The sequence below is a fragment of the Neovison vison genome, chromosome 3 (genome assembly GCF_020171115.1).
Source record: "Neovison vison isolate M4711 chromosome 3, ASM_NN_V1, whole genome shotgun sequence".
Classification (NCBI taxonomy): domain Eukaryota; kingdom Metazoa; phylum Chordata; class Mammalia; order Carnivora; family Mustelidae; genus Neogale; species Neogale vison.
The window spans coordinates 92,313,238-92,325,546 of NC_058093.1; the positions used below are offsets into that span (position 1 = coordinate 92,313,238).

The following is a 12,309-nucleotide window of genomic DNA, read 5'->3' on the forward strand; positions in this document are numbered from 1 at the left end:
ATATTTTTATCCCCAGGGGTACAGGTCTGTGAATCGCCAGGTTTACACACTTCACGACACTCACCATAGCACATACCCTCCCCGATGTCCATAACCCTACCCCCCTTCTCCCAATCCCCCTCCCCCCAGCAACCCTCAGTTTGTTTTGTGAGATTAAGGGTCACTTATGGTTTGTCTCCCTCCCAATCCCATCTTCTTTCATTTATTCTTCTCCTACCCCCTTAACCCCCCATGTTGCATCTCCACTTCCTCATATCAGGGAGATCATATGATAGTTGTCTTTCTCCGCTTGACTTATTTTGCTAAGCATGATACACTCTAGTTCCATCCATGTTGTCGCAAATGGCAAGATTTCATTTCTTTTGATGGCTGCATAGTATTCCATTGTGTATATATACCACTTCTTCTTTATCCATTCATCTGTTGATGGACATCTAGGTTCTTTCCATAGTTTGGCTATTGTAGACATTGCTGCTATAAACATTCAGGTGCACGTGTCCCTTTGGATCACTATGTTTGTATCTTTAGGGTAAATTCCCAGTAGTGCAATTGCTGGGTCATAGAGTAGTTCTATTTTCAACATTTTGAGGAACCTCCATGCTGTTTTCCAGAGTGGTTGCACCAGCTTGCATTCCCACCAACAGTGTAGGAGGGTTCCCCTTTCTCCGCATCCTCGCCAGCATCTGTCATTTCTTGACTTGTTAATTTCAGCCATTCTGACTGGTGTGAGGTGATATCTCCTTGAGGTTTTGATTTGTATTTCCCTGATGCCAAGTGATGTGGAGTACTTTTTCATGTGTCTGTTGGCCATCTGGATGTCTTCTTTGCAGAAATGTCTGTTCATGTCCTCTGCCCATTTTTTGACTGGATTATTTGTTCTTTGGGTGTTGAGTTTGCTAAGTTCTTTATAGATTTTGGACACTAGCCCTTTATCTGATCTGTTGTTTGCAAATATCTTCTCCCATTCTGTCAGTTGTCTTTTGGTTTTGTTAACTGTTTCAAAAGCAAACGCTTTTGATATTGATGAAATCCCAATAGTTGATTTTTGCCCTTGTTTCCCTTGCCTTTGGCGATGTTCCTAGGAAGATGTTGCAGCGGCTGAGGTCGAAGAGGTTGCTGCCGTGTTCTCCTCAAGGATTTTGATGGATTCCTTCCTCACATTGAGGTCTTTCATCCGTTTTAAGTCTATTTTCATGTGTGGTGTAAGGAAATGGTCCCAATTTTATTTTTTTGCATGTGGCTATCCAATTTTCCCAACACCATTTGTTGAAGAGACTGTGTTTATTCCACTGGACATTCTTTCCTGCTTTGTCGAAGATTAGTTGGCCATAGAGTTGAGGGTCTATTTCTGGGCTCTCTATTCTGTTCCATTGATCTATGTGTCTGTTTTTGTGCCAGTACCATGCTGTCTTGATGATGACAGCTTTGTAATAGAGCTTGAAGTCCGGAATTGTGATGCCACCAACGTGGGCTTTCTTTTTCAATATTGCTTTGGCTATTCGAGGTCTTTTCTGGTTCCATATAAATTTTAGGATTATTTGTTCCATTTCTTTGAAAAAAATGGATGTTATTTTGATAGGAATTGCATTAAATTTGTAGATTGCTTTAGGTAGCATAGACATTTTCACAATTATTTATTCTTCCAATCCAGGAGCATGGAACATTTTTCCATTTCTTTGTGTCTTCCTCAATTTCTTTCATGAGTACTTTATAGTTTTCTGAGTATAGATTCTTAGCCTCTTTGGTTAGGTTTATTCCTAGGTATCTTATAGTTTTGGGTGCAATTGTAAATGGGATTGACTCCGTGATTTGAATTTCTATAGGTTATGCTAGGCACAGCTCACCACAAGCATAGCTACCACTTGTCACTCTACATTGTTATTACAATACCATACCAGCGTGTTTTTTAAATGAATATTCAGCAAAAATATTAGTAAGAAAAATCCTGTCAAAAGTGCATCAATCCTTTCCCGTAAGATCCAAATTCATCTCTTCATTATTTAAAAAAAAACAAACAAACTACTTTTTGTTTTTGTTTTTTCTCACTGTGCTCTATTGGAGATCACTCACTTTCTTCCAGGATTTCTCAGTATTTTAACCTAGGTAGGTTCCAGAAAAACATCCACACCTCCTTCGGGCTTCAGACCCTCATCCAAGAGGATTACCTGAAGACAGATTCAAGTGTTAGCTCAGAGACATCTCACGTGTCTCTGATACATGAGACACCTAACTCAGAAGTTGTGGAGGATAAATAAAACAATCTGAATTTTGAGCCCAAGACTCATTATTCCTGGGATTAATACCTTGGTAATGAACTGGTTCAATTCGAGCCAAATTTTATGTTTCTCCCTTTCATTTGGAATGCTGACAGTTGGCTGGAATTATGGGCTAATGATGGCATGGGATTGACTTTTCAGGCTCATAAATAGAGAGCAATATGCTAGCTTCTGCAGAACGTGTAACCATGAATTAGCAATAGTGCATTTTACCATGGTAACATTCTACCCATTAATGCCTAAATCAAGTGCAATACAGGGCTTTCTGTGCTTCGGGGATCCTCTACTTCTCTCTGTTCTGCATCTAGGTAATTATATCAGAGCTGGGGAAGCAGAAACAAATGTAGTTAATATCCAAACAGTTCTAGTAGCAATCCAGAATGGAATTAGATGTAACCACTATGGAAAGTATATAATGCACTAAACCTTGCTTTCACATCAATTTCTGCTACTTTTGTCCAATTAAATTGGGTTTTTTTCTTGTGAAATTAAGATATTTGTGTTGAGGTTATTTCATTTCGGGACCCCGAGTAATTTACAAGTGGTACAACTTCCCCATATAGGGAAATTAGATGACAAGAGGTGCCGTCCCCAGTTGAGAAATTTGTTTATCTCTTCCAGAAATAACTGGGATTTGGATCATATAATTTCAGAACTTCAATAGTGAGAAATATGAACCAAAAAATGGGGGATGATTTCCTGTTTTTCTAACATTCTCAAAAATCACTTCAAACAGAAGGTAAGCAAAGGTAGCTCTCAGAGACCCTGATCTAACGTTTCTTTATTATTTCTGAGCTCCCCAGCTCTCATCCCTGAGTAGCTGCATGAATGGGTGTGCACGGCTGTGCAGGCCATCCATCCCTTGGGCCAGTGGCCTCCGCTGCTCTGCCAACACCATCTCAGCTGGAGAGGGTAGCTATCTCTGAACATTATGTTACCATGGACTGATTTCCCTCGTTCCCATCCACAACAAAGACGAACCATCAACAGCGTTCGCGTCGCGGAGAATCAGGCCAAGTTGTCAGACAAAGGTGTTTTCATTCCTGTTCTCAGATCTGTTAAGTGGATTTCTGTTTTGTTGTATTTTAAAATAAGTCATTTTCACCAGGAGTTGATACAACGCCTCCGACTTGCCAGGAAAATGTGGAGGGGGAGTGGGAAGCAAGGGGATTGTCCCAACATGGCTCTTCTCTCTAAGGATCTGTTTCACAATGTATTTTTTTCCCACCCAACCCCCACTCACATCTCTCCTTACACTGACTGTTCATAAGTACAGGAGGCACCAGCACTGGTTTCTGACACTGCCTTAGCGAATTTGCAGTATGGCTTCATGCTTATCCTTTCAGATCTGTGGTGAGGCCTCCCTTTCCCGCCCCCCCCCAAAGCCCCAACGTGAACACATTCTTACTGTGATCTATAAAGGAAGCAAGAGACTCTAAACTTTATAATGCAATAAGAATTAAAATTTGGGTGATAAAAGTTATTACACATGAGTGAGTTTGTCTCTCCGAATCAGGGAAATAAATTAGGTTCCCTGCTTTGTAGCATATGGTATCCTCAGAATTGCCTTCATATAATTATAACTCTGTTTATTAAAAAGAATTATGTAACAGTATGGTTGATTTATTCTGATGTGATTGGCTTAGTAACTTAATTGGACTAAAGCAATATACCCGAGATAAAATTAATTTAATTAGCTGATTCATTTCAGGATGACTAGAACCCCTCATCACACTTTGATAATCTTCTGAAAAGGTGTGTGGGCAAACAAGCAAAGTTCAAGAACAATCGGATACCCGTGTGGTATGTTGATTAAGAGAGAAAATAGGGGGAAAATAGAGTAGCGGAGTACCTATTGCCAGAGAGATGAAAAATAATACTTTATCTCAAGCTCTTAACTCTTTTTTTTCCAATGGACAGATTTTCTCAAAGACGTCTGCAGTCCCAGGACCCTCTCTTCCTAAGTTAACCAGGACCTAGTTACTAAAGTCTACTCCTGACTTGTCCTTCCTTTTTTCTGCCGCAGACTGCAGTCAAGATCTCTATCTGGGCAGGCCTTTTGTGCCCCCCGGGCACTAAGGTGAAGAACTGAGCATGAACTTGACCCCAGTATTAGCCAGTGTGCACGGTTCTTTTCTGTGGACTGAGAACACCAGTGTGCAAATTTGTACCATTTCGGCAAAAGAGGATTTTAGGGAGCTGATATGGATGGATTAGGGAAAAACGGCCATGACTGTTACCAACTCAAAGTGTGCATATCCAAATAATTCTAGAGTCAAGAACTGTATCTTCTCACCTGCTTCCGGTCTGTTCTTTCTGCTTGTGCCCACCCCTCATATTCTAATCTGTTCCGTACAGTGCCAATAGACAATATATTATATATCTTTTTGTTTCTTTATATGTATGTACAGCTTCTGCCTCATTCCTGAGGCAGATTCACTACTGCTGGGTTAATCTTACACTGCATCTTTGATCATATGTCATTTCCCTACTTGAGAGCAGATGGCTTTTCATCATCTAAACTGCAGAGGAAGAAAATCACAGTTCTTCAACCCGGTGCTCATGTCCCTCTGTAACCTGCTCCTACCATAGTCCTCTGGCCTCGCCTAACGTGACCCCCACTGAGGGTGACAGGAACTTGGGACTTCTTGCCCTTTCCTCCCGGCCACTCTCTTCCTGCATACCTTAGCTCATTCCGTATTCTCTTTCCACAGTAGCTCCTTACCACATCTCATTTCTGTTTACCACAGGAAATCTTTTCTGATCGTCGGGGTCAATACGTACTTCGTCCTCTTCTGAATGTGTGTGTGTGTGTGTAAAATTTGAGGGGATAAATATTGTGAATGTTTGTGTCTACCTAGTTTTGTTTACACGAGGGCTGTGGCCCATCTTCTCTCCGCCCCGCCCGTCCTGGTGCAGCAGTCAGATCTGAAACCTGAGGTGGCATTCGATGATTACTTGTTGCATAAATGAAAGCACATTACTGTGATTGTGGTTGTGGTGTTGCCTATCATTGTGGCTACTTTATTTTTATCACTGATACAGACATACCTCAGAGATCCTGCGGGTTCGGTTCCAGACCACTGCTATAAAGCAAATATCATATTAAAGCAAGTCAAATGATTTTTTTAGTTTTCCAGGATCTATAAAAGTTATGTTTCAGGGTGCCTGTCTGGCTCAGTCAGTAGAGTGTGCAGTTCTTAATCTCCAGGTTGCGAGTTTGACCCCATGCTGGGTATTAGATGACTGAAAACTAAAATCTTGGGGAAAAAATGTTATGTTTACACTCTACTGTGGTCTGTTGAGTGTGTACTAGCATTATGTCTAAAAAAATGTACATACCTTAACTATGCAAAACTTTGTTGGTAAAAAATTGCTAACCATATCTGAACTTTTAGCAAGATGTTAATGGCTACTCAATAATCAGGAAGGTTGTTGCTGAAGGTTGGAGATGGTTGTGGCAATTTCTTAAAATAAGGCATCAGAGAAGTTTGCCACATTAATTGACTCTTCCTTTCATGAACAATTTCTTTGTAGCACGTGACACTGTTTGTTTGATAGCATTTTACCCACAATAGAACTTCTTTTAAAGTTGCAGTTAGTCTTCTCCAACCCTGGCACTGTTTTATCAACTAAGTTTATATAATATTCTAAATCCTTTGTTGTCATTTCAACAATCTTCACAGCATCTTTACCAGGAATAGATTCCATCTCAAGAAACCACTTTCTTTGCACATCCATAAGAAGCAATCCCTCATCCGTGAAAACTTTATCATGAGATTGCAATTCAGTCACATTTTCCGGCTCCACTCTAATTTTAGTTCTCTTGCTGTTTCCACCCCATCTGCAGTCATTTCTTCCACTGAAGTCTTGAACCCCTCAAAGTCATCCAGGACGGTTAGAATCAACTTCTTCCAAACCCAGTGGATGCCTAATGTTTTGACCTCTTCCCATGAATCATGAATGTTCTGGATGATATCTGGGAAGGTGAATCCTTTTCAGAAGGTTTTCAATTGACTCTGCCCAGATCCATCCAAGAAATCATTATTTAGGGCGGCCACAGCTTTGCAAATATATATACTTTTTTTAATAATAAGGCTTGAAAGTCAAAATTACTCCCTGATCCATAGGCTGCAGAATGGATGTTGTGTTAGCAGACATGAAAACAACCTTAATCTCATTGACCCTTTCCATTAGAGCTCTTGGGTGACCAGGTGCATTGTCACCAAGCAGTAATATTTTGAAAGGAATCTTTTTTTTTTTTCTGAACAGAAGCTCTCTCAACAATGGGGTTACAATATGCAATAAACAGTGTTGTAAACAGATGTGCTGTCTTCTAGGCTTTATTGTCCCATTTATAGAGCACAGGCCAAGTAGATTTGGCACAATTCGTGAGGGCCCTAGGATATTCAGAATGGTAAATAAACATTGGCTTTGACTTCAAGTCACCAGCTGCATTTGCCCCATCAAGAGAGTCAGCCTGTCCTTAGAAGCTTTCAAACCAGACATTGACTTCTCCTCTCTAGCTATGAAAGTCTGAGATGGCATCGTCCAGTGGAAGGCTGCTTTGACTAAATTGAAAATCTGTTGTTGAGTGTAGTCACCTTCATTCTCAGATCTCAGATCTGAGATCTTCTGGATCTAGATCTCAGCTAGATCTTCTGGATTATGTGTTACTTCTGGATAATGTTAATCTGTCAGCACTTCTTGCTTCACCTTCTACTTCTAAATTACGGAAATGGCTTCTTTCCTTAAACTTGATGATCCAAACCTGGCTAGCTTCAAACTTTTCTTCTGCAACTTCCCAACCTCTCTCAGCCTTCATAGAAATGAGGAGAGTTACGACCTTTTTCCTGGATTAGACTTTGGTTAAGGGAATGTTGTGGCTGGTTTGATCTTCTACCCAAACCAAGGAAACCTCCATTTTAGCAATAAGGCCATTCCCCTTTCTTTATTCACTTCCTTCAGGAGCTTCTCTTTTGCATTTGCAACTTGGCTGGCTGTTTGGTACCAGAGGCTTTGCTTTCAGCCTGTCAGCTTTCAACACACCTCCCTCACTGAGCTTAAGCAATTCTGACCTTTGCTTGAAAGCAAGAGGTATGTGACTCTTCCTTTGGCTTGAACACTTAGAGGCCATGGTATGGTTACAGACTGGTCTAACATCAATATTGTTGTGTCTTAGGGAATAGGGAGGCCCAAAGGGAAAGAGAGAAAAAAGGGACTGAATGGTTGTTGGAAGAGTCAGAACACACATTTATATATTATTTGCTGTCTTACATGGGCATGGTTGATGGCGCCCCAAAAGATTTACAGTAGTAACACTCAGGATACTGAAGACAGATCCCCATAACAAATACAGTAATAACAAAAAGTTTGAAATATTGTGAAAAATACCAGAGTGACACAGAGACAGACATGAGCAAATGCTATTAGAAAAACGAAGGTTGCCACAAAATTTCTGTTTGTTTTAAAAAAAAAAAAAAAAAAAGAAAGAAAGAAGAAAGAAATAAAAGAAAAGAAAAAAAATCTGCAAAACGCAAAAAACTGAAGGCAAATAAAATGATCTATGCCTAAACAGTGCTTTGTAGTTTTTGCTCCTCCTCGGGCAATAAAACATCGCCTATGGAAGCAATCATTGCTAACTTATTCACCATCCTGTATCCAGTGTCAACTTTAATCTGTTGCTTAAGAAGTTTTTCCTCTTAAAAAATAAGACCCTGTTTGCTAAGAGTTTGTTAATTTTTGAAGCCTTTGAAGGCTTTGAGGGTTTTTCTGGCTCCCATCATACTGGGTCGTCTGTGGGTTGCAGGCAGATAAGGTCTCTGAGGATGGTGTCACAGGTATGTCCATAACCGAAGAAGCTGATGAGAGACAAAATCCCAGTTCACCTGCTTCTGCCCCCTTTGATGCTACAGCACATGTGACATGTGTGATAACATGTTTCCCACAAGCAACACTAACCAGGCAGAGCAAGGGAAGCAAATTCAGGCAGTCCCCTTGGTTCTGCCTCTTTGTTTCAGTGAAGTTAGATTAGGGTTGCACTGCATTGCATTGAACTTGGGTGCTTTGATTTCTTTTGTTGTAGGAACAAAACTGTAAAAGAGAGAATAGAATAGAGGTGCTTCTATAATGAGCATTGAAGTGATCGAGGAAATCTATATTGGACAAAAGACCCATTTATCAGTGCCATGAAAATCCTTTGAATAACCACAGTGTTTTTTTTTTTTCTTTAAAGTCTTTTATCCCTTGTCGTCTGAGGCAATAGGTATATCTCTAAAGGTTAGATAAAGATTTTTGCACACAATGAGAGAAAATGAAAATATGTTTTCCAAAATAAAATTACAAATAGTGATTACTATATGGAGGTGAGTCGATTAATTGTTGTGTGCTATTCCCAGTATTTTTTTCCTTCATCATTTTATTTAATTACAAAAACAAGCCCCATATTGTTACCATTGTTACCATTTTCCAGTTTAAGAAATTAAGTTTTAGAAAGCAATAAAGTGGTTTGGAATCCAAAACCTAATCCAAACTCTGCTTTCTTTCTACTACACTGGATTTCATCTATGTATGAGAATGAAGATGTACAGCTTAACTGGAGAATGGAACAACTCCTTTGTGTTGGTCACTGGATTATTAACCACAAATTAGACTGGCAGTGACTTTGAAAGGATGACACACCACATAATGATTCAAAGAAGCACTCTCCTTACTAGTTGCCTGAAAGTTGTGTGTTGTGTATTTTATAGATACTGATTAGGATACCAGCAATTTGGCAGGGCTGGGCATCCAGTTCTGACTAATTCCAACTCATTGCTCTTGACTTGAGAGAGAATATCCCTGGATGGCCGAGACATTCCAGAGACAGATTGGCTCTGAAATATGTAATAAAATGTGTGGGGATTGGTGATAGGGGAAAGTAAGAAAGAAGAATACCATATAATGGGATCCTAACTCTAAAACCCACAAAATCAGTCTCAACCATCAGCTATTTTTTATAGTACCTATGAGATTTATGACCTTTTAGATCAATAAAAACCAAGTCCAGACATCCAATATCGTTTCCAGACTAGTACCATATTTATGTTCAAGCACAGCTTTTTGCCTGCCACAAACTCCTTTCCCACCTGACCTGAAAAGACTGACTTCCTCACGATTTTGTTCTTGGCTTTCTCGCTTAGTAAAATCTTCTCTACCATACCCCAGTTAATATCTCCCACTATCAAGACTAATCACCACTTACAAACTGACGGCTCCTAGATCTATACCTCTGACCTTGGTCATTTTTCTTATTTTCATCTTTTGATTCTACATTTTTACCAAGATGCCTCTGAGCTGCTATAAGTTCATTGAATTACCTATTTTCTCTTCCTGTCCCTGAACATCCCCTGCTCACCATATTGCCTCTGTTCACCATGGTACCATCAGCCATTCAAGCATCCAAACACAAATCCCTAGAATCATCCTGAGTGCATTTCTCCTTCACCCCCCTTAGGCTCCCCCACCAACACGAGGTCATATTTACTCTCTCCTGTCCTCCTGTCCAGATCTCCCACTCCTGGCGTCTCCCTCTGGCTTTTTATTGTCACCTTTCTAACTGGTGTTCACTCCCTCTATTCCATATTCCATTCTTCTACAAGCACACATTCACTTCTCAAGATTTAGCTCAAACACAACCATGTTTGTAAAGCTTTCCTTAGCTTGGACATTTCTTCCTCTCTGCCACCAGTCACATCGAATAGATACTTTATCTCATTGCCTCCCTGTGATATTGTGAGTTACAAGGCGTATATATTTGGTCATTCAGATAGATATAGAGAAAATATATTTCTCTTACATAGTTGGTCTTTTTGGTTCTTGACTCACAACACACCAAATCCTTGGAATTTCCTGAACAGTAAGCATCTTTCGTTGTAATATTTGGTCTCTTGTCTTCAGTTCCTAATACCACTTCAGAGCCATACAGGTGTAATGGGTATCTCATGTTCACAACAAACCCCTTTGCACCACAACTGGGGTTATGGTAATGAGATGACTTTTGTGTAGCACCTAAGGATGGGGACTGGTTGCCAGAGGAATCAACCCTGTGATTAGAGGGTTGGAAATTTCAGTCCCATGCCCCTGACCTCTAGGAAGTAGGGAGGAACTAGAGGTTGAATCAATCACCAATAATTTAATGAATCATCAGTGATTTAATCAATCTTGCCTATGTAAGGAAGCCTCCATAAAAACCCAAAAGGAAGGGGTTCAGAGAGCTTCCAGGTTGGGTGAACACATGGAGATTTGGGGAGAGTGGCCCATTTGGAGAGGGCATGGAAGCTCTGCACTTCTTCACCATACCTTCCCCTATGTATCTCTTCCTTCTGACCATCCTGAGTGACATTCTTTTATAATAAATCTGTGATTAGTAAGCAAAATGTTTCTGAGTTATGTGAGTTACTCTATCAAATTAATTGAACCCAAAAAGGTCATTGGAACCTCCAACCTGTAGGTGGTTGGTCAGAAGCACAGGCAGTGACCCGGCCTTACAGTTGACATCCCATATTGGGGATGGGAACAGTCTCATGGGACTGACTCCGTGACTTATGGGATGTGATGCTATCTCTGGATAGATAGTGTCAACCTATAAAGGAGGCAAAACTGAAAAAGAACAAAGGCATTTATCTGGGGGTCTCAGAATTGTAATTCAGGGAGGGCAGATTCCAGCAGTAACCAGAAAAGTGTCCTGCCTACAAGGTGAATGCAGGGGGTTTTATGAGTCAAAAAAGAAGGGGAGCAATTAATGACTCAAATAAATGAGGACAAAAAAAGTATTCATTGATACTAACAGGCAGAGCTGCTTTTGGTTACACATTGATCAACTCTTTTATTAATGTTAAAAAATGAAACTACTCCTGGGTACCTTAATTAGTTTAGCTATTGTGTCTTTAAAAAGTCCACAACCCATTGTCTTATGATCAGGATGTCCATTGTCCTGTTGACTTTATAAACAATTGCTTGTAAAATATTTGCTTGCTGTTTCTGGCCCAGTCCAAAGGTCTTTTTGCCCAGTTCACAATGAGTTCATTAAAAAGAAAATGGAGATTTTCTCTAAATGGAGTCTCTCATGCCCGGAAATTTTATATAATTCCACAATAATGTCAGATTTTGAGTTAAATTAAAAGACACCCAGCTGGTACCAGAGCACTGCTTATTGGTGGGGAGAAAACAACCCCCCACACATTGAGATTGGTTGCTCAGAACTTTACTCCCCTTTTAAAACACAAAGTTGAGAACAAAGATGGAGCCCTATTGATCTTTGTATTTCTGATGCTCAGACTGTAATAAGTAGTTAAGTTTTTATTAAATCAAATATCCCCAAGCTGAGTTCTGCTTCTCAGTAACTTCCATGCATTCTTTTAGACCTACCCTTGACAACTATCCCAAATGTCTCCTTTTATTTGACATTTTATCTAATATTTACAAACAACATTCTGATTGATTCTGAAATCTTCTTGCTTCCTGATGCATAACTGCAAATCTTTCCATTACCACTGTCTTTATGTTCTGGAAACTTCCAGATCCTGGTCCACCCATCTTCTGGAGACAGTTCATTACTTAATGCTCCTTTCAGAACCAAGTGTGAATATCACGATGTGATCTGAAGTCCATGAGTGCAGTGACCTCCTTTGATCACCCCATATAACATCCTTCTATAATGCGACCAAAAATTGGGAGAGTTTTCTTAGGTGTTATATCCCCTTCTTGCTTAAGTATAGCTGGAAGACAACTAAACATACAGGTATTTTTTTCACATGAAACAACAATTTCCACAGAAAGTTTTTCCAGGTTTAAGTGCAAAGACTTCCATTTTTCTCCATTAATTTCATATTCTTTCCTTTTTGCCTTTCAAGATCTTTCAGATTCCCGGCTCTATAATCTGACAGGCAAATAATCTTTCCCAGTTTAGAGTCACTGCAGATTTGATAAGTGGTTTCCCCCTTGATTCACACAGAAATAAAATATCTATATATTTACCTAACTCTGTTTTAAG

At 39.9% G+C, this 12,309-nt stretch overlaps 1 protein-coding gene and 1 pseudogene across 1 annotated transcript in view; one reads left to right on the forward strand and one right to left on the reverse strand.

Annotated features, from left to right (window-relative positions):
• Positions 1-12,309, forward strand: part of NXPH2 (neurexophilin 2) — a 114,484-nt gene that overhangs the window by 36,080 nt on the left and 66,095 nt on the right. The window lies entirely within an intron of this gene.
• Positions 5,693-7,413, reverse strand: LOC122902081 (annotated as a pseudogene).